The sequence below is a fragment of the Heterodontus francisci genome, chromosome 2 (genome assembly GCF_036365525.1).
Source record: "Heterodontus francisci isolate sHetFra1 chromosome 2, sHetFra1.hap1, whole genome shotgun sequence".
Lineage (NCBI taxonomy): Eukaryota > Metazoa > Chordata > Chondrichthyes > Heterodontiformes > Heterodontidae > Heterodontus > Heterodontus francisci.
The window spans coordinates 7,696,741-7,720,505 of NC_090372.1; positions in this window are offsets into that span (position 1 = coordinate 7,696,741).

Consider the following 23,765-nt stretch of genomic DNA (forward strand, 5'->3'; position numbering starts at 1 on the left):
TAAAAGATCCCATGGCTCTATTTTGAAGAAGAGCAGGGGAGTTATCCACAGAGTTCTGGCCATTATTTACCCCTCAGTCAACATCATTAAAAAAAACAGATTATATGATCATTAACACATTGCTGTTTGTGGGAGCTTGCTGTGCACGTACCAGCTACTGCATTTCCTGCATTACAACAGTGACCACACTTCAAAAAGTACTTCAGTGGCTGCAAAGCACTTTGAGACGTCCAGTGCTCATGAAAGGCACTATATAAATGCAAGTCTTTCTTTCTATGCAGGATGTATGCCACCTATTCTTCCTGTGGGTAATAATTTAGACTTGTGTATATTAAATGTTATTTATCATTGTTCTGCCAATTTACATATTTTGTTTAAATTATTCGGTAAATATCTGGCTGCTTCCTCAGATTCATTCTCCTTTGAGAGCTTTTACAAATCTTGAGCAAGAATCCAAATCACTAATACAAACGCGAAATAATAAGCATTCCAACACCAGTGTGAGGGGCACCCTATTCAGCATTTCTCCCCTACCCCGGTGTAAGTGGAGAAGCTGGTGTCATTCTCCTTAGAGCAGGGAAGGCTATGAGGAGATTGGATAGAGGTATTTAAAATCAGGAAGGGTTTAGATAGAGTAAATAAAGAGAAACTGTTTGCAATGGCTGAAGCGTCAATACCAGAGGGCACAGATTTAAGGTGATTGGCAAAAGGACCAGAGGGTACATAAGGACAAACCTCTTCATGCAATGAGTGGTTAAGATTTGGAATGCACTGCCTGATAGGGCGGTGGATACAAATTTAATACTAGCTTTCAAAAGGGAATTGGATAAATACTGGAAGGAGAAAAAATTGCAGAGATGTGGGGAAAGAGCAGGAGAGTGGGACTGACTTGGATTGCTCTACGAAAGAGCTAGTACAGACTCGATAGGCTGAATGGCTTCCTTCTGTGTTGTACTGTTCAATGATTCTATGATAACTTCCCTAGTAAGAACATTCTGTTCCCCAAACTTCAGTCAATTTCTTACACATTCTCAGGTTTCATCTTGTATTCCTACTTTTTGAAGCTCTTTTATGAGGTCAGGAGAGTTCAGCTTCATGGAGTGACTGATATTAAATTACCTGCCCAACACCTGCATTGGTTTTGGAATCAGTGCTGAGGTTCACACCAGTCATTCACAGGGTGACTGTTTTAGACTGTCAGCTGTGACTCAGTGGGTAGCCCTGCTGTCTCTAAATCAGAAATTATGGGTTCTAGTCCCACTCCTGAACTTGAATGCAACAATCTAGGCTGACAGCGTAGTATTGAGAGAGTGCTGCACTGTGGGGAGGTGCTGTTTTTCAGTTGAGATGTTAAACTGAGGCCCCATCTCCTCTGTGAGGTGGATGATAAAGATCCCATTGCACTATTTCAAAGAAGTGTCCTGGCCAGTATGTGTTCTGCAATCAACATCAGTAAAAGCAAATTATCTTGTCATTATCACATTACTGTTTGTGGAGTTTGCTGTGTGCATACTGTCTGCTGTGTTTCCTACATTACAACATTGACTATGAAATCATGTGAGCCGCATGGAAGATGGCAGGATCCCCAAGGACACATTGTACAGTGAGCTCGTCACTGGTATCAGACCCATAGGCCGTCCATGTCTCCGCTTTAAAGACGTCTGCAAACATGACATGAAGTCCTGTGACATTGATCACAAGTCGTGGGAGTCAGTTGCCAGCGATCGCCAGAGCTGGCGGGCAGCCATAAAGGCGGGGCTAAAGTGTGGCGAGTCGAAAGCAGTTGGCAAGATAAAAGACAGAAGCGCAAGGGGAGAGCCAACTGCGAAACAGCCCCGACAACCAATTTTATCTGCAGCACCTGTGGAAGAGTCTGTCACTCTAGAATTGGCCTTTATAGCCACTCCAGGTGTTGCTTCACAAACCACTGACCACCTCCAGGCGCTTACCCATTGTCTCTCGAGACAAGGAGGCCAAAGAAGAAGAACTGCCTGCCGTGTTTCCTACAATACAACATTGACTATGAAACACTTTGAGACATCCCGAGGTTGTGAAAGGTGCCATGTAAATAGTAGTCCTTCATTTCATGATCACAAATCACTGAAATGAGGCGAGGTGAAAGTTTTTAGCCAACTTTAAGTCCCCCTTGATCATGCTCGTCTAGTGCTGTCACTCTGCTGTAAATTTACAGCAAATGTGAATTTTCAGAACAGCTATAAACCAACGTGATCATAAAATGAGATTATGGAAGGTTGATAGATACTGTTGTAATTCATCTGCCACCAGGTCCCACTGTCCCCGTCTAACCAGAGGCCAGTGGACCTGCAAACAGCACTCTGGGGGAGTTGTAAAAATATTATTCAGTGTTGTCTGGACATATGAAAAACCCTGCACTGGTTAGTCTGACCTGTGATATATAAAGAAAATGTGCAGGAGCATGAACTGTTGGCTTACTGCAAGCAGAAAAATATAGTGTGATATAAGGAAAATGCTGTAAAAAGAAAAAAGACTTGCATTTATATAGCGCCTTTCATGACCACCTGACATCCCAAAGTGTTTTACAGCCAATGAAGCACTTTTGAAGTGTAAGCACTGTAGTAATGTAGGAAGATTAATCTTTAATTCCTGGAGACTCCCGCACAATCCTGGAGGTTTGGCAACCCCTAGATCTGCAGAAGATTGACAGATTGGAAGAGTGACCCTTTCCAAGTAATTTCTCCAAGTCTTCTTCCAATCTTAGAGGAAGAGGAGGAGGCCATTCATCCCCTCAAGCCTGATCTGCCATTTAATTAGATCATGGTTCATCTGGACCTCACCTCCATTTACCCACCTTGATACCCTCACTTGATAAAAATCTATCGATCTCAGTCTTGGAAATTCCAATTCACCCTCAGTCAAGAGAGAGTTCCAGATTTTCACTACCGTTTGTGTGACAATGTGCTTCCTGACTTAACTCCCAAATGGCTTAGCTCTAATTTTAGATTAGTGCCCCTTTAGATCCCCCATCAGAGGAAATTCGTTTTTCCATATCTAACTTACCAAATAATTTTAACATTTTCAGATCACCCCTTAATCTTCTACACTCAGAGGAATATTAGTCAAGTTTATCCAACCTGCCCTCATAACTCTAATGCCTTTGGTCCCAATATCATTTCTGGTGAAACTCACTCCAAAGCCATTATATCCTTCCTGAGTTGTGGTGTCCCAAACTGAAATCGGTTCTCCAGGTGGGTTCTGTCCAAGGCTTCATACAACTGAGGCATCACTACCTCACATTTGTACCCCAGCCCCTTGAGATAAAGACCAATGTTCCATTTGCCTTTTCGATTACTTTTTGTACCCATGTACAAGTTTTTAGTGCTTTGTGGATACTGGAAAAAGCTCTGCAGAAATATCAGACACATCTTCATTGAAAATAATTTTAGGTCATGCACTTTGTTTCAGCATACCTTTTTTATTATTTAGAGATACAGAGCTGAAACAGGCCCTTCGGCCCACCGAGTCTGTGCCGACCAACAACCACCCATTTATACTAACCCTACAGTAATCCCATATTCCCTACCACCACTAGGGGCAATTTATAATGGCCAATTTACCTATCACCTGCAAGTCTTTGGCTGTGGGAGGAAACCGGAGCACCCGGGGAAAACCCACGCAGACACAGGGAGAACTTGCAAACTCCACACAGGCAGTACCCAGAACCGAACCCAGGTCCCTAGAGCTGTGAGGCTGCGGTGCTAACCACTGTGCCACCCAAAAGTCATTAAATTTCCACAACAGATGGAAGATAGTACATTGAGACAGGCAATAACATCAAAACCAAAATAGAGACGCGAGCTACAGGGGCGGATTTGTACTTCAATGCCTGGGCACAGTATGTAAAGTAAGTTGGCGGGGGTGGGGGTGAGGAGCAGGGTGTGCCCAGGGAAACAGCAGTGCTGGATTTAGCCTTTACAGAACTTCTCTTTTAACCATTGAAAGCTGGGAAATTAAAATGTGTCAGCGAAATAGTTTTATTATTTACCCTAATTTTATCACTCAATGAAATTAAGTATTTTTCTATTCCGGAGATCTGATGGGTAATTTTATGAGTCCGTGCTTCCAACAAGAAGCCGGACCCACTGGCAGCCTGGACTTGGAAAATTACCTCCCACAATGAGTACAGCTTAGGCCAGACGCAGAAACAACTCCTTCCAGTCTGCCAGAGTAGCACATCTTAACCCAATCCCAGAAAAACAGCCCTTGCAATAACAACAACTTTCATTTATATAGCTCTTTTAAGGCAGTAAAACGACCCAAGACACTTCACAGGAGTGTTATCAAACAAAATTTGATGCCGTGCCACAAGGAGCTATTAGGACAGATGACCAAAAGCTCTGTCAAAGAGGTCGGTTTTAAGGAGTGTCCAAAAGGAGGAGAGAGAGGTAGAGAGGTTTAGGGAGGGAATTCCAGAGCTTAAGGCCTAGACAGCAGAAGGCATGGTCGCCAATTGTGGAGCGATTAAAATCAGGGATGAGCAAGAGGCCAAAATTAGAGGAGCACAGAGATGGGGCTGGAGGAAGTTACAGAAATAGGGAGGGGTGAGGCTATGGAGGGATTTGAAAACAAGGATGAGAACGGGGCATTGCAGGACAGCGAGCCAGTGTAGATGATCACTGGTAATGTAGCATCAAGAGCCGAGCAATTGTTACCTTGGACGCAGTGCCAATTAGACCTGGGCTGAGCTTAAGTGTGGTACCATGGCACTGTCAGTATTCATAGACTTGGGACTCAGCTGAGTTACTAGCTTCATCAGGGGAAAAGCAAAGGGTAGGAGAAAGAACAAAGGGAACATTAGTAAGTTAGAAACTTAAAGAGGTGCTGATCAAATATCCATTGGGCCATCTTTGTCTGGTTGGTGTTGCAGTTGAGCAAGGAGTAGCCCATATCCCAATCCAGGATGGCAACACCAGCACAGAAACACTATTTAATGTCGCTAAGCAAACTGCTACTATTCTGGAACTTTGCCCTATTTGTATTGCAACTAGTAGATTTCACAACAATGCTGGCACCAATGAAACAACTGCACGTGTGTAATCCTATGTACACACCATTGTGTAAAAAGTCGCAACAGGCCTGTAATGCAAAAATCCCTTTGGTGACCCTGGGCAAGTGGGCCGAGTCCAGGCTGGCTGTGGCCAAAACAAAATATCAGCATGTTGCATCCATTTAAATTTGTTATCAACAGCATTTGCCTCAAGCAACACAGGTGGAAACCACCTTTTGAGGGTGGGGTCATCATACCAGTAGTCACTCAGGTCTGCCTGCCTCTTTGTGTTTGGCCACATTATACTCTATCTCTGGCCCACCTACTCCTGTCTCTGCCTCCCTCTGTTCCTTAAACTTTATTTTGACAAATTGTTCCCAGCTCTGGCCTGCTCCACACTCTGCCCCTATTAAGTTTTAGAATCAGCTGCATTTCTGGCAGTTTTATTTAGAAATGGCCCCCGCTCCTGACCCTACTATCAATCCTGTCCTAACTCTGCCTTGTCTCTATCCCATCCATCCTGTTTCTAGAAGATGGCCCATTCCCAGCTCCGTCACATTCCTGTTGTGGCTCTGTCTGCCTTTGGACCTGATGTTGATGCCTCCTGTTCCAACATTACAGTAGTGACTGCACTTCATTGGCTAGAAAGCACTTTTGGAACACCCTGACATTGTGAAAGTGGATAGAGGAGCACGGCACACACGATGGGAGGACACGCAGGAGATAGTCCAGTGTTTCACTGCATACTTCAAATTGTGACAAAGAGCAACAATGAGATGATTACAATGTGAGGACTTCAAGAGAAGCTGAAAGCACATAAAGAAAGAAAGACTTGCATTTATATAGCGCCTTTCACGACCACCGGACATCTCAAAGTGTTTTTGGCCTTTTGAAGGGCACTTACTGTTGTAATGTAGGAATCATGGCAGCCAATTGCACACAGCAAGTTCACACAAGCAGCAACATGATAATGACCAGATAATCTGTTTTTGTGATGTTGATTGAAGGATAAATATTGAGCATGACACCAGGGAGAACTCCCCTGCTCTTCTTCAAAATAACGTCATAGGAACCTATACATCCACCTGAGCAAGCATGTGAGCCTCAGTTTCACATTTCATCCTAAAGATAGCACCTCCAACAGTGCAGCACTCCCTCGAGTGAGTACTTGAGTGGTTGGTATCTAGGCCCAGAGTTATGTCCATTAGGAGAGAAGTGATCAGGTGGTGGGGGAAGCGGGTGAGGGCAAGCTGGCAGTGGCCCTAAGTCCTTTTATTGAGTCTGGTGTACCACTGCTTCTTCTGACTCCACAAAATACCACATTCCTGTATTGTTGTACTCAATCGCTCTCCCCTGTGACCCCGAGACCCCCCCCCCAACCCCCAACGAACCTAGAACCAAGGTGCTACTTAATTAACTAAAGTAAACTCTATACTCAGAGATAGTTTTCTTATCAGTCTGCAAGATGGGAATGTGGATAATTCTGAAAAGATAACGTGGACCTTGCCAAGGCAATTACTTGAAACCTAATTCTTCATCCTAGAGTGACACTTACATAGGACAGATGTAACTCAGATAACTTGAAATGTCTATTCAGTTTCTGCTGATGCTGTAAAATCAGGACATGTACCCAGATAGCGCAATCTTATAATGATGGTAGAAACTGCAGGAGATGAGCTGGTTTCTGATGTTTGCAGTTTTTTGTATGTTGTGTAGCTTAATGAAATTCTGACTTGGGCAGGAAACTGATTGATTGGTCAGGACTGTTTGGAATAAGACATTCAATGAGAGAAAAGTAATAATTTATTTTACTTGGGTATTTCAGTCTATTCAAAGGTTTAACGACATGATCTCAGCATCCAAGAGAAACCCTAAATCGTGGCCTGCTGATGTACAGGAGGGCAAATGTAAAGGCGGCAAATTAAATAAAATACAAACTTTGCTGCCAATACACAATAGGTCTGTCAGTTTCTGAAAAAAAAAGCAAAGTTCAGTTAACACTTCAGATCCACAACCTTCATCAGAAGCAGAAAGCAGGATGTAAGAACAGCCCTGAACATAATATGGGGACGGGTTCATGGGGGAGAACAATGGTCCATAATTTTCTATCATTAAATATGGGGAAGACTGAAGCCACCATTGTCGCTCCCCGCCACAATCCCTGTTCCCTAGTTACTGACTCCATCCCTCTCCAAGACAACTGTCTGACATTAAGCCAATCTGTTCGCAATCTTGGTGCCACATTTGACCTGAAGACAAGCTACCAACTGTATATTTGCGCCATCCCTAAGAACGCCTATTTCCACCTCCGTAATATCACCCTGTCTCAGCTCATCGGCTGCCTAAACCCTCATTCATGCCTTTGTTACCTCTATACTTGACTACTCCAATGCACTCCTGGTTGGTCTCCCACATTCTGCCCTCCATAAACTTGAGGTCGTCCAAAGCTCTGCTACCTATGTCTTCACTTGCATCAAGTCCTGTTCACCTATCAACCCTGTGCTCGCTGACCTACTGGGTTTCTCAGTCAAGCAACACCTTGATTTTAAAATTTCCACCTCAGCCCTCCCTATCTCTATAATCTCCTCCAGCTCCACAACCCTCCAAGATATCAGTGCTCATCTAATTCTGGCCTCTTGAACATCTCCGGTTTTAATAGCTCTACCATTGGTGGACGTGCCTTCAATTGCCTAGGCCCTAAGCTCTGGAATTCCATCCTCCCTCCCTTGCTTTTCACTTTTAAGACACTCCCTAAAACCTACCTCGTTGACCAAGCTTTTTGTCATCTGGCCTATTATCTCCTTATGCGGCTGGTGTCATGTTTTGTTCCATAACGCTCCTGTGAAGCACCTTGGGATGTTTTATTACGTTAAAGGTGCTTTATAAATATAAGTTGTTGTTGTATCAGGTCATCTAATGGCATCTGCCTTTAGTCAGACTTGCCCTTGCATGTTTAAGTTTGACATCTTTTGCATGGCAAGTTGTTGGAAATGTGAGCTGATAATGGCACAAGTGAGGACAACAGGACATAAGGGACCAGAGTGAATAGGGAAACCAAAAGGGCACTTACTTGACCGAGCAGACTGAAGGAGAGTGAAATTAACAGCACAAGGACTGAGAAGGAAGTGTAAATTACAGACAGTGAATTCAATGTAAAATCAGGTACAGGAAGAGAAATAAAGAGAGGGAAAAAAAGACTGATTAAAAAGCAAGAAAAAAGAGACAGAAAGGAAAAGTAAGAAAAAAGATTAAAAATTTGTAACTTAAAATTATAAATTAAAATCTCTTAAAACAATTCACAACCTGAAGGAATCAGACACTACACTTATAATTGTTCATTTTCCAGGCAAGAGAGGTTGACAATTATCATGTTATTAACAATTATCATGTCATTGAAAGGGTACTTTTACTATTAATAACTAGGCTTAACTTTCTGCAAAGTGTATAGTTTGTATCTCCTGCACAAATACAGCAACTTCACGCCTTTCAATACATTTCAACGGGGGGTGGGTGGGGGGCGGGGGGTGGGTGCTGGGGTGAAATGCTGTTTTCACGAAGATAATAGTGAAATGGCACAACTTGAATAGCAGCTTTTGGATATTTGAGTTTTACCATGCATCTGCCCCTCATCTAGGAACATAGAAACAAGAGGAGGTAATTTAGCCCCTCAAGCCTGCCCTGCCATTCAATAAGATCATGGCTGATCTGTCCCAGGCTTCAACTCCTCTTTCGGGCCTGCACCGCATAACCCTCCACTCGCCAAGATTTCAAAGGTCTATCTACTTCCTCCTTAAATACATTTAGTGACCTAGCCTCCACAACTCTCTGGGGTAGAGAATTCCAGAGATTCACCACCCTCTGAGAGAAGAAATTCCTTCGCATCTCAGTTTTAAATGTGTGCCCCCTTATTCTGTAACTATGTCCTCTAGTTCGAGATTCCCCCACCAGTGGAAACATCTTCTCAACATCTACCCTGTCAAGCCTCCTTAGAATCTTGTATGTTTCAATAAGATCACCTCTCATTCTTCTAAACTCCAATGAATAAAGGCCTAACCTGTTTAGCCGTTCTTGATAAGACAACCCCTTCATCCCAGGAATCAGCCTAGTGAACCTTTTCTGAACTGCCTCCAATGCCAGTATATCCTTCCTTAAATATGGGGACCAAAACTGTACGCAGTACTCCAGGTGTGGCCTCACCAACACCCTGTACAGTTGTAACAGGACTTCCCTATTTTTAAACTCTAACCCCCTAGCAATTAAGGCCAAGATTCCATTTGCCTTCCTAATTACTTGCTGCGTCTGCACACTAACCTATTCTGTTTCATGCACAAGAACACCCAGATCCCTCTGTACTGCAGTATTTTGAAACCTTTCTCCATCTAAATAATAATCTGCCTTTTTATTCTTCCTACCAAAGTGGATGACCTCACACTTTCCCACATTGAATTCCATCTGTCATGTTTTTGCCCACTCACTTAACCTATCTATATCCCTTTGCAGATTCTTTGTATCCTCATCACAACATGCATTCCCACCGATTTTTGTCTCATCAGTAAATTTGGATACACTACACTTTATCCCTTCCTCCAAGTCATTAATATAGATGGTAAATAGTTGAGGCCCTAGGACCGATCCTAGTGGCACCCCACTAGTTACGGCTTTCCAACCTGAAAAAGACCCATTAATCCTGACTCTCTGTCTTCTGTGTGTTAGCCAATCCTCAATCCATGCCAACACATTACCCCCAAAACTCTGAGCTCTTATTTTGTGCAATAACCTTTTATGTGACACCTTATCGAAAACTTTCTGAAAATCCAAATACACTACATCTACCAGTTCCTCTCTGCTTGTTATATTCTCAAAGAACCGTAACAAATTTGTCAAACATGATTCCCCTTTCATAAAACCATGTTGACTCTGTTTGATTGCATTATGTTTCTCTATATGTCCTGCTATTTCTTCCTTACTAATGGACTCTAGCATTTTCCCAATGACAGATGTTAAGCTAACTGGTCTATAGTTTCCTGCTTTCTGTCTCCCTCCTTTCTTGAATAGGGTCGTCACATTAGCGGTTTTCCAATCCGCTGGTACCCTGCCAGAATCCAGTGAGTTTTGGTATATTATGACCAATGCCTCCACTATCTCTGCAGCCACTTCTTTTAAAACCCTTGGATGCAGGCCATCAGGTCCTGGTGACTTGTCTGCCTTTAGTCCCATCAGTTTGTCCAGCACCTTTTCCCTCGTGATAGAGATTGTCACAAGTTCCTCCCTCCCATTTATTCCTTGCTCATCTATTATTGTTGGGATGTTTATAGTGTCCTCCACCGTGAAGACCGATACAAAATATTGGTTTAAATTATCTGCCATTTCCCTGTTATTAATTCCCCAGTCTCATCCTCTAAGGGTCCCACACTTACTTTAGCTACTCGCTTCCTTTTCATATACCCGTAGAAACTCTTACTGTTTGCAGAAGCGAATCCCAAACTTCTAACACCCTTTGTGTGTAGAAGTGTTTCCTAATTTCACTCCTGAAAGGTCTGGCTCTAAATTTTAGACTATGCCCCCTAGTCCTAGACTCCCCAAACAACAGAAATAGTTTCGACCAATCTACCCTATCTGTTCCCCTTCATATCTTGAACACTTCGATCAAATCACCCTTAACCTTCTAAATTCCAGGGACTACAACCCTAGTTTGTGTAATCTCTCCTCATAGTTTAACCCTTGGAGTCTAGGTATCATTCTGGTAAATCTACACAGCACTCCCTCCAAGGTGGTGTCAGAACTGCTCACAATACTCCAACCTGTATTTGCTGTCGCATTTGTGCATAAATAACAGCAAACACCATTAACCTTACTGTTATCTTGACAGCAGAATTTGATCCAATAAGTAAAAGCCAAGAATTAAGAATGAGTTTTAGAGTTGAAAAATGATATACAAAAATCATCTCAGTCAGACAACAAAAAGATATCAGTAGATCAATGTAGGAGAAGTGACCTGAGATTTATCTTAAATGTTTGCTCGTGTCCTAGCTCATGCTAAGTCCCGTTCACCTGTCACCCCCATGCTTGCTGACCTACATTGGCTCCCAGTCCGGCAATGCCTCAAGTTAAAAATTCTCATTCTTCTTTTCAAATCCCTCCATGGTCTTGCCTCTCCCTATCTCTGTAACTTCCTCCAGCCCTACAACCCTCTGAGATCTCTGGCCTCCTCCAATTCTGGCCTCTTGAGCATCCCCTATTTTAATTGCTCCACCATTGGTGGCCATGCTTTCAGCTGCCTAGGCCCTAAGCTCTCGAATTCCTTCTCTAAATCTCTCCACCTCTCTCCTCATTTAAGCTGCTCCTTATAACCTACCTCCTTGACTGAGCCTTTGGTCACTTTGTCCTAATATTTCCTTATCTGGCTCTGTCTAATTTTCTTTGATAATGTTCCTGTGAAGCACCTTGGGATGTTTTACTTCATTAAAGGTACTATATAAACAGAAGTTGTTGTTGTTATCTAAATTAAAGCCAGTAGTCAGACTGAATGCTACAAAAGGAAAAAGCTAATACTAGTTAAACAAAGCATTCCTTACCGGGCTCGAAAACCAGCCATCATGACTACAGGTTTGGTGATGGCTCATATAGGGGCACAGAAAGATGTCCTGCCATATTGGGACTTGTGAGCAGCCTCCTTGTTAGCAAACACCTGAGTAGCTAGTGAGTAAACAAGTGACTTAACATGTCTAGGGACTGGTGATTTATTGGTTTGGAAGTCATTGGTTATACCAATGGGGCAGTATGAGGTGACTGACACTGGAAGGGCAGAACTCTTCCAACACATGTCACTCAAATTTGTAAATAGAAGTGAGGAGCTTCCTTTGGAAATGAATGATATAGAACATAGCGTCTTGACACAAAGTTTCAGTCCTCAATCTTAGCTCCTAGTTTCATTGTAGCTGTTTTCGTAGTTCTTGTAGAATTCTTTATAGTAAAAGATGTAGGAATTCTTTACCAAGATTATGTAGAAGGGTAAAATCAACAGACTACTTGGCAAATACGGGCAGATATAAGCGTCTCATTTAGATGCAGAAATTACCCTGATTTCAAGGAAGGTGAGATTTAAGCCAGATTCAACTACCAGGATGGAGGGTGAACTTGCTGAAAAGCAGAGGACCCAGGAGGAACATCTACAAACAGGTTTATCACTCTCACATCTCCGAAGAATAACTCCATCCTCCCAGTGGAAGGTGAGCAGTTCATCCACATTGACTCACAGTCACATATTTCTAGAAACATTGTTAACTACATGCACCTAGATTTTAACCTATTCAATAGACTGATTATCCAATACTGTTAACTTGTCAGCTATCTAAGGCATCTAATCCGAAATGCATCTTGCTGATTATTATTTATTGTCATAGTGGGTACCAAAATAAGAATCTCTGTCTTTGAGTTTTGCTAGTTTCTACAATGGAGCAGGAGACATTCTGTTAAAGGGAACCAGGCAAAGCTGCCGATCTTACTTAAGGAAGGATATATTTGCCTTATATGGGGTGCAACAAAGTTCCCTAGATTGATTCCTGGGTTTTCCTATGAGGAGTGTTATGACCAGATGAGAAAGAGGTCTAGGGTTCCCTTTCAGCCTTCACCTGGTCTTACTGTAACAGGGTTTTATTTTAAACACATCGTGTTTTGTATGCTCCACCTTTGGTGAATCCTTGTTCACCGCTTTCCAATTATAAGGCAAAGAAACCAGTACAAGTAGGCTTTCTTAGGTTTAAAGAAGAAAAGTTTAAATTTATTAAACTTAAACTCTAATTCGGTTGATGCCTATGGATACACGACACGCCCACACTAGCATGCATACACGATACACACAGGCAAATAGTGACAGAAAAGAGCAGAAGAAAAATGAAGTGGGAAAGCTTGAGGCAACATCTGAAGAGTTGTTGTTACAGTTCTTCAAGCTCACTGTAGAGTCTGTGATTGTAGGTAGATCTTGATTTTCGTTGGGGCCCAGTATTCTTCTTAAACCTTGTTCACTGTAGGAGACTTTTCTCTCTTGGGGATCATGTATCTTCAGTGGGTTTTGGAGTTCTGTGAGAAAGAGATGGGAGCAGACAGGACAGACAGAAGGTCTTCAGTCCAGGAACATTTGCTTTCTGAGTTCAAACTGTTTGAACAATTCAGACAAAAACCCAGACTGCCAAACAGGTTAGTCATGTGACTAACTGGTTTGACCACGTCTGTTTGTGGATTGTATTGGAGCAGGGGTTAGCTCCTTTGTTCCAAGAACTGTCTGTTAGTATGCAAAAATGCCTTTCCAGCCAGGGGCCTGGCAACCCCTTGTCACAGGCCTTCTCTTCTTCCCAGCAACAATTTGAAATTTAATGTCCATGTGGTGAAATTAATGTGCCTCATTCTTGGCAGGTGGGGGCCTGCATGTTTTGGAGAGATTGACTAGAATGTCTTTATATTCAATGGGGTTTAGAAGAATGAGAGGTGATCTAATTGCAACATATCAAATCCTTAGAAGGCTTGGCAGGATAGATGCTGAGAGGATGTTTCCTCTGGCTGGAAGTCTAAAATTAGGTGTCATAGTCTCAGGATAGGGGGTTGGCCATTTAGAACTGAGAGGAGCAGAGGGTTGTGAATTTTTGGAATTCTTTACCCCAGAGGGCTGGAGATTGTCAGTCGTTGAGTAGATTCAAGATTGAGATCAATAGAATTTTAGGGAACTAAGGATAGAGCAGGAAAGTGGAGTTGATGTAGAAGATCAACTATGACCTTATTGAATGATAGAGCAGACTCGAGCAGCCTTATGGCCTATTCCAGCTCCTATTTCTTATGTTCTTAACAGAAAATTAAAGGTGCAATAACCTAGTTGTGAATTCAATTGAAAGTTCTGTCCCCTTGCAGAACTTTGCATGCTAGCTGGGGAATGACGAACTTGGGGACGTGCATTCAATTCATCAAACCATTAATCTCCACTCATTAAAACTAATAGATGGAAAATTGTAGGGTCACAGCTTGGGAGAGCAACTGAATTCCCAATGTGTGCCCTGACATGCAAAATTCTGTGCAGAGAGCGCTATAGATTAAAAATGACCATACTGTGTGTTTAATTTCTCATTAGTATGCTGTGGGACCACTTCATGGCATTGTGCTTTTGGTGATGAGTGAGTCACAACACTTTCTTCAAAGTGATTAAACCAATATAATTCATGCAAATTTTTCAGTGACCTTTGTTTCTGAGGAAGGCATCCAAGTTTCAAAAGTAAATTCGAATCATATTGTGTGTAACATTTTATCCCTGAAAGATGAGAGTCCTGAAATTCTGTGGGGTTTCTCCTGATCTGTCACTGTAATGTCAGTGGAATAACATTAACGGGCTCTTCATCTGGAGTTGTGTTGCTTTCCCAGCAATGTTATTGTGGGAGATTTCTCGAGTCCCCGTGGAATTTTAGGGTCTGTGCATTGCGCATCAAGGAAAGGAAGGCTCAGCTGTTCTGTTCCAAAACTGTTACAGGACGATGCACTCTAACGTAACAGACTGTAGTAATCCATTATGGACCAAATCCTGTTCTCTTATATAAGCAGTGTGTTGTTTAGTAGCTTGCATTTATCATTTTATTTGTGAACACTTCTGCATTTTTTAGCTTGAATAAAATAGTCCAGTGGTGGAATATTGCTAATTGTCCTGAGACCAAGAGTATAGGGAACATCATACACAATGCCCAGTAAGCAATTTGCAATGATTGGGGTTAATTATTAGACAACCACAACTTGCATTCATATAGCACCTTTAATACAGTAAAATGTAACAAAATTTGATACCAAAGCCTCTTAAGATGTCTTCTTCAGCCTCTTCTTCAGCCAGAAGTGCAGAGTTGATGATCCATCTCGGCCTCCTCCTGAAGTCCCCAGCATCACAGATGCCAGACTTCAGCCAATTCAATTCACTCCGCGTGATATCAAGAAACGACTGAAGGCACTGGATACTGCAAAAGCTATGGGCCCTGACAATATTCCGGCAATAGTACTGAAGACCTGTGCTCCAGAACTTGCCACGCCCCTAGCCAAGCTGTTCCAGTACAGCTACAACACTGGCATCTACCCTGCAATGTGAAAAATTGCCCAGGTATGTCCTGTACACAAAAAGCAGGACAAGTCCAACCCAGCCAATTACTGCCCCATCAGCCTACTCTCAATCATCAGTAAAGTGATGGAAGGTGTCATCAATAGTGCCATCAAGCGGCACTTGCTTAGCAATAACCTGCTCAGTGACGCTCAGTTTGGGTTCTGCCAGAGCCACTCAGCTCCTGACCTCATTACAGCCTTGGTTCAAACATGGACAAAAGAGCTGAACTCAAGAGGTGAAGTGAGAGTGACTGCCCTTGACATCAAGGCAGCACTTGACCGAGTATGGCATCAAGGAGGCCTAGCAAAACTGAGGTCAATGGGAATCAGGGGAAAACCCTCCGCTGGCTGGAGTCATATCTAGCGCAAAGGAAGATGGTTGTGCTTGTTGGAGGTCAATCATCTGAGCTCCAGGACATCACTGCAGGAGTTCCTCAGGGTAGTCTCCTAGGCCGAACCATCTTCAGCTGCTTCATCAATGACCCACCTTCAATCATAAGGTCAGAAGTGGGGATGTTCGCTGATGATTGCACAATGTTCAGCACCATTCGTGACTTCTCAGATACTGAAGCAGTCCATGTAGAAATGCAGCAAGACCTGGACAATATCCAGGCTTGGGCTGATAAGTGGCAAGTAACATTTGTGCCACACAAGTGCCAGGCAATGACCATCTCCGACAAGAGAGAATCTAACCATTTCCCCTTGACATTCAACGGCATTACCATCGCTGAATCCCCCACCATCAACATCCTAGGGGCCACCATTGACCAGAAACTGAACTGGAGTAGCCATATAAATACCTTGGCTACAAGAGCAGGTCAGAGGCTAGGAATCCTGAGGAGAGTAACTCACCTCCTGACTCCCCAAAGCCTGTCCATCTGCATGGCACAAATCAGGAGTGTAATGGAATACTCTCCACTTGCCTGGATGGGTGCAGCTCCAACAACACTCAAGAAGCTCAACACCATTCAGGACAAAGCAGCCCGCTTGATTGGCACCCCATCTACAAACATTCACTCCCTCAACCACTGACGCACAGTGGCAGCAGTGTGTACCATCTACAAGATGCACTGCAGCAATGCACCAAGGTTCCTTCGACAGCACCTTCCAAACCCGCGACCTCTACCAACTAGAAGGACAAGGGCAGCAAATGCATGGGAACACCACCACCTGCAAGATCCCCTCCAAGTCACACACCATCCTGACTTGGAACTATATCGCCGTTCCTTCACTGTTCCTGGGTCAAAATCCTGGAACTCCCTTCCTAACAGCACTGTGGGTGTACCTACCCCACATGGACTGCAGTGGTTCAAGAAGGCAGCTCACCACCACCTTCTCAAGGGTAATTAGGGATGAGCAATAAATGCTGGCCTAGCCAGCGATGCCCACATCCCTGAATGAATAAAAAAAAATATTAGAACCAATGTCCAAAGGTTTGGTCGAAGAGGTAGGTTTTAAGGAGCATCTTAAAAGGAGAGAGCAGTGGAGAGATTTAGACAGGGAATTCCAGAGCTTCGGGTCTAGGAAGCTGAAGGCACGGCCGCCAGTGGTGGAGCGATTAAAACAGGGGACACCCAAGAGGCCAGAATCAGCATATACAAACCCAAAGAATAAAGACACAGGTTTCAGATCATTTTTATTTTTTGTGTTTATTTTATTTTAGTTTCTTCAGTTTGTTTCTACTGTACCTACCCACTGTGGCTGTTCAGTTTTCAGTCCATTAACTCCCTATTCGTACTCATGCTTTGTCTTTCAACACACCATTATTATACTGTTTGCCTTTGCTCCATGACCTTCTGGTCAGTTATTCTGTGACCTTGTCCTATCAACACCTTCTCTTTTGTTATTTCTTGCCCCACCCCTGCTTTACTTGCTTAAAATCTTTTACATTTCTTATATCTGCCAGTTCTGAAGAAGGGTCACTGACCTGAAACGTTAACTCTGCTTCTCTCTCCCCACAGATGCTGCCAGACCTGCTGAGTATTTCCAGCATTTCTTGTTTTTATTTCAACTCGTCCTAGACTCGTTCTGCTTGTAGTAATTGTCATCTACGTGAATAAAGGTGATGAGAAAAATCCTGAACTGTAACATCCATATTGTTCTTGCATGTGTGGAAGCAGCGAAATAAATTAGCTGTTGGTGATCCATCTCTGCAGCTTGTTAAGTTCTTAATACCTCAGTTAAGCTAAGAATGAAGGGATTCCTATTGTTCAAACAGTGACTTAATTAATGTTAATTGAACAGATATAAGATAGCTCTAGTGGATGTCTTTATTAACCTAACACACAAACAGAAATATGAATCCACTTTTACTCAATATTAAAGGGGAGGAGGATGGCTTGGAATCTGGTCCAAATGTGTATCACAAATATGTAGACATTTGGACATGCCTCTTAACAGTATAATGAAAGGTCAAGATTTGAGCTTTCTCACATATATGATTACACCCTCTCTGCACATTGGTCCTTGTTCATTTTTATTGGTGCAATTAAGAGTAAATCACTGAAATTTATATTTAAAATGCAAATGAAATAATAGCCATTTAAATTATCGCCAGCGTTCAATTTTTGCGCAAATATGCAGTTAAAGACTGTCCAGAATTGATATTACAGGTCCCTGTCACACGAATACCTTCAGGGGGAAGTGGTGTGCTGTACATTTCTGTTCTCTATAACTAATGTGATATTACTGAACAACTGATTTTACATATAACCCGACCTTTCACAACACAAGCAGACGGAGGCACTCATGCATACTAGGAGTTGAGTTTTAACTTTTGCCGTTAGAGGTGGAGAGCAGTGACCTGGACTATTCCACAATATGACTCACAGCATAATCAATCAGCCATTATTTTGAACCAGATGCCCTCATAGTTAAGCATTGTGTTTGAGCAATTTAAAGATAAAGGATAATTTGATTGCACGCATTAACAATGCCGACTGGAGCACTCTTAATGGAATGAGCATCAGAAAAATGGATTCTTTTCTGTTTACCCATTATTAACAATTTAATTCTTGCCATTTAACATGCTTTCCGAGACACTCCAACAGCATGCCAGAATTACTAAACAGTATAATCAGCCGAGTTCAGTTAGCTGACTGAGCTTCAGGTACTTTCAAACAACCGTCCTCTGTGAATAAACAGTAAGAGGGAACATGCCTTCCTCATGTCTGTCTCAATCACCCTGACTTGTGTTTTGCTCAAATTCAGCTATTTAATCGCTAATGCCACTCCAACTAATAAATGCAAACCACAATCTCATACCGATAATTTGGTTCAAGTCCTTTATTTTGCGCAGTTCATAGCCAACTCAGAAAGGTTAGTTCCTAAAATAACGATAAGCATGAGGTGCGGTAAAAAAAAACAATACAGAATCATGAAACTCATCAGTTGTGACTGCACCATCGAAGATACTAAAAGCCTATTAAAATGTTCACCACCAAGCAGAAGGCTTTTTGAGTAAATTTGATTCAAGAGTAGAATTCCTACTGCATCAACATTTAGTATCATTATCAAACTTAATCGATTTGGACAACGTCAGTGGAGTATTAACTGAGATTTGTTTGTGGAGTCAAATTCTGAAAATCTCCTGATCTGAAGAGTCATTTTCTGACATGCTGCTGGTCCTGGTAAGCCTCAGATGCTGACTGAAAATGTAGAGGTATGCTGGTATTATTCAGAATAATGGTCAGAAAACTTTGCCCAGCTGCACCCACACACTTGAATCGTGGCCGAGGCTGTGCGTCAGCAGCATAAAATCTCTGACTTTGCGTTTACGTCAAAGTCCTTTTCCGAAATCAATTCCATTGCAAAAATATCTTTTCGAGGCACATTTGTCCAGCTGCACAATTTTGGCGAAATATCAGTTTTAAAATGGGCAAAGGGCAAGTTCCAAATTCCCCAAACTGTTGGTCTATAGGTGGGTTTTCATAAAGCTGGGTATCACTAAGCTATGGCAAGTGGAACTACAGGAGTCTCCAGCCTTGAATCAATTATCTACACATATATTTCCTACATTACTACAGTGACTACATTTCACAAGTACTTCATTGGCTGTAATGCACTATGGGACATCCTGAGATTGTGAAAGGCGTTATAGAAATGCAAGTTATCTCTTTATCAAAGGCATTGCTATCACTTTAATATATCTGACTGTCATTCTATGACTGGACTACCACAGTGATAATATAAAGAGCGGTAGAAAAGGTGCCTTATCTACATATATCTTGCTCAGACACTGGTTTCATCAGCTGAAGTCACGAAGGAGAGAAAAATGTGACCTATGAGACTGATGCTGTTGGAGAGAATGGTTTGCCTAGAGACAGGATCAATGGGTTGAATAGCCTCCTGTTGTGTTGTATCATTCTCTGATTCCATGTGGAAGTCGTAGCAATCTGGTGGGATTTGCTTCTGTTTACATTTTAGATGCCCAGAATTGAGGGAAGTGGGTAAAACATGTCTGTATAAGCCATACCGTTCTAAAAGGGATGTTTCACTGTTCACACAGCAGGTAATTATGGCTGTTTCCCAGTCACCCCAGCAGTAACTGTAGGTTAAGTGTAATACTGAGCTTTCCACATGCCTTGCAACCAATCAATTCATCCCATGTCTCCATCAGACAATCTGTCCAGAACAAGAATTTCTTTCAAGATACAGTTTAATGACATAACGATGCAGGTATTAATACCAAAGGGATATGGGGCAAAGGCAGATGGACAGAGTTAGGTCACAGATTAGCCATGATCTCATTGAATGGTGGAACAGTCTGGAGGGGCTGAATGGCCTCCTCCTGTCCTAAGTTCCTATGTAGATAAGATACAGTGTGATATCAATCTTCAAACTCAGTCCTTCTCTGTATTTTTGGACTTTAAGGACATTGAATTCCGTTTGTTATCTATGATGAACCATTTTGTTGTTCCGAAGAAGGGTCACTGACCCGAAACGTTAACTCTGCTTCTCTTTCCACAGATGCTGCCAGACCTGCTGAGTGATTCCAGCATTTCTTGTTTTTGTTTAGGGGCTGCATTGGTGTGATACAGGCTCTGCCATATGAATAGGTGAGAGTCTCAAATTTTCAGGATGCCTTGCTGTAGGATTTGTACTTCTTTGCATTAATAATTGCCACAGTGGCTTTGAGGAATTCAGAAAGGCAAGTGAAGCATGTGGATTGCAAATGTCTTAGATGTATCAACTCTGCTCTTATCATCATGCATATTAAAATACAATTTACACTTCACATCTTTGCATATCTGTCAGAACACATTTGGGCAGCAATGTTCATTGTGTATTCTGCATATTTTGTGCAGCACTAAATGCAGTTTTGAATGTGGAATCTAACTAATAAAATTTCTACCCTAATCCAGTCATGGTTCTGCAGGAAACACTTTCTTAAATACAAAATGCATTTATCAACATTAATCAACATTTATCAACAGTGTGTTAACGAAGCCTTGCCTTTCCTAGCTGTATCCAATCATTGGGTCAGATTTCACTCTCCACTTCCTAAACCATAATCTGGTCAGTTGGTGACGCACCTTGTTACAAAACCCACCCGCTTTTCATTCTGAAAACCAGAGAGGTTCTATAACTAGTGATTTGTTCTATCAGGTTATCAGACAAGCAGTGAAGATGATAATCTATCCCAATATCTTATTTGGGATTAACCTTTTCTTCAGTGCATAGCAGCTGTGAGAAAAGCAAGCCTCCACCTTTTTCCAAAATGCAGTATTCCACCTTTTTCATCAGACAGGCAGACAATTCTGTTAAAATGTTAATGAAGATTCTTAAAGATACAAAAGGCAAAAACCACAAAATGTGTAAATTTTCACTTCCTAATCAAGTTTCACTTCCTAATTAAGCCTTTGATCTCGTTAGCAGACGTGGTCTCTTCAGTCTACTAGAAAAGATCGGATGTCCACCAAAGCTACTAAGTATCATCACGTCATTCCATGACAATATGAAAGGCACAATTCAGCATAGCGGCGCCTCATCAGACCCCTTTCCTATCCTGAGTGGCGTGAAACAGGGCTGTGTTCTCGCACCCACACTGTTTGGGATTTTCTTCTCCCTGCTGCTCTCACACGCATTCAAGACTTCAGAAGAAGGAATTTTCCTCCACACAAGATCAGGTGGCAGGTTGTTCAACTTTGCCCGCCTAAGAGCGAAGACCAATGTATGGAAAGTCCTCATCAGGGAACTCCTCTTTGCTGACGATGTTGCATTAACATCTCACACTGAAGAGTGCCTGCAGAGTCTCATCGACAGGTTTGCGGCTGCCTGCAAAGAATTTGGCCTAACCATCAGCCTCAAGAAAACGAACATCATGGGAGAGGACGTCAGAAATGCTCCATCCATCAATATCGGCGACCACGCTCTGGAAGTGGTTCAAGAGTTCACCTATCTAGGCTCAACTATCACCAGTAACCTGTCTCTCGATGCAGAAATCAACAAGCGCGTGGGAAAGGCTTCCACTGCTATGTCCAGACTGGCCAAGAGAGTGTGGGAAAATGGCGCTATGACACGGAACACAAAAGTCCGAGTGTATCAAGCCTGTGTCCTCAGTACCTTGCTCTACGGCAGCGAGGCCTGGACAACATATGTCAGCCAAGAGCGACGTCTCAATTCATTCCATCTTCACTGCCTCCGGAGAATCCTTGGCATCAGGTGGCAGGACCGCATCTCCAACACAGTAATCCTCGAGGCGGCCAACATCCCCAGCTTAAGCACACTAATGAGTCAGCGGCGCTTGAGATGGCTTGGCCATGTGAGCTGCATGGAAGATGGCAGGATCCCCAAGGAAACATTGTACAGCGAGCTCATCACTGGTATCAGACCCACCGGCCGTCCATGTCTCCGCTTTAAAGACGTCTGCAAACGTGACATGAAGTCCTGTAACATTGATCACAAGTCGTGGGAGTCAGTAGCCAGCGATCGCCAGATCTGGCGGGCAGCCATAAAGGCGGGGCTAAAGTGTGGCAAGTCGAAGAGACTGAGCAGTTGGCAGGAAAAAAGACAGAAGCGCAAGGGGAGAGCCAACTGTGTAACAGCTCCGACAACCAATTTTATCTGCAGCACCTGTGGAAGAGCCTGTCACTCTAGAATTGGCCTTTATAGGCACTCCAGGCGCTGCTTCACAAACCACTGACCACCTCCAGGCGCTTACCCATTGTCTCTCGAGACAAGGAGGCCAAAGAAGAAGAAGAATCAAGTTACAGTCTTTATTTTCACATTTTTCTTCACCTGCCTGCAGTGAACAGACTGAAGGAAAATCTTATTAAAAGTATATTTTGTGGGGAGATGTTTCTGCATTGGGTCTGATGCATTTTTCTCACTGTTCATTGTTCCAGAGTTCTGATATATTCTTCTTTTAGGGAAATGAAATGTGAGCCAAAGAGAAGATTTGCATGGATGTTCTTTTGATGCCTGAAGTTTGGCAGAGTGTGATAGCTGAAATACAATAGGGACGTGTGAAATAAAAACAAGAAATGCTGGAACCACTCAGCAGGTCTGGCAGCATCTGTGGAGAGAGAAGCAGAGTTAACGTTTCGGGTCAAGTGACCCTTCTTCAGAACTGGCAAATATTAGAAATGTAAAAGGTTATAAGCAAGTCAAGCAGGGGTGGGACAAGAGATAACAAAGGAGAAGGTGTAGATAGGACAAGGTCACAGAATAGCTGACCAGAAGGTCGTGGAGCAAAGGCAAACAAAATGTTAATGGTGTGTTGAAAGACAAAGCATTAGTACAGATAGCGTGTTAAATGACTGAAAATTGACCAGCCGCCTCTTCCCCTCCCTTCCCCTGTCAGCATTCCGAAGGAATCGTTCCCTCCGTGACACTCTGGTCCACTCCTCCATTACCCCCACCACCTCATCCCCTTCCCACAGCACCTTCCCCTTCAGTCACAGGAGGTGTAATACCTGCCCATTTACCTCCTCTCCCCTCACTATCCCAGGCCCCAAACACTCCTTTCAGGGGAAGCAGCAATTTACTTGTACTTCTTTCAATGTAGTATACTGTATTCGCTGCTCACAATGTGGTCTCCTCTACACTGGGGAGACCAAATGCAGACTGGATGACCGCGTTGCGGAACACCTCCACTCAGTCCACAAGCAGGACCCCAAACATCCGGTTGCTTGCCATTTCAACACTCCCCATTGCTCTCATGCTCACATCTCTGTTCTGGGATTGCTGCAGTGTTCCAGTGAACATCAACACAAACTCGAGGAACAGCATCTCAGTTACCGATTAGGCACACTACAGCCTGCCGGACTGAACATTTGAGTTCAATAATTTCAGAGCATGACGGGCCCCCCATTTTACTTTTATTTTTAGTTATTTTTTTCTTTTTTTTAAATATTTTGTTTGTGTTTATTTTATTTTATTTCATCTTAGTTTGTTCAGTTTGCTTGCCCACTGTTTTTTTTCATGTTTGTACTTGCGGCTGTTCAATTTTCAGTCCATTAACACCCTATCTGTACTAATGATTTGTCTTTCAACACACCATTAACATATTGTTTGCCTTTGCTCCATGACCTTCTGATCAGTTATTCTGTGACCTTGTCCTATCAACACCTTCTCCTTTGCTATCTCTTGCCCCACCCCCGCTTTACTTGCTAAT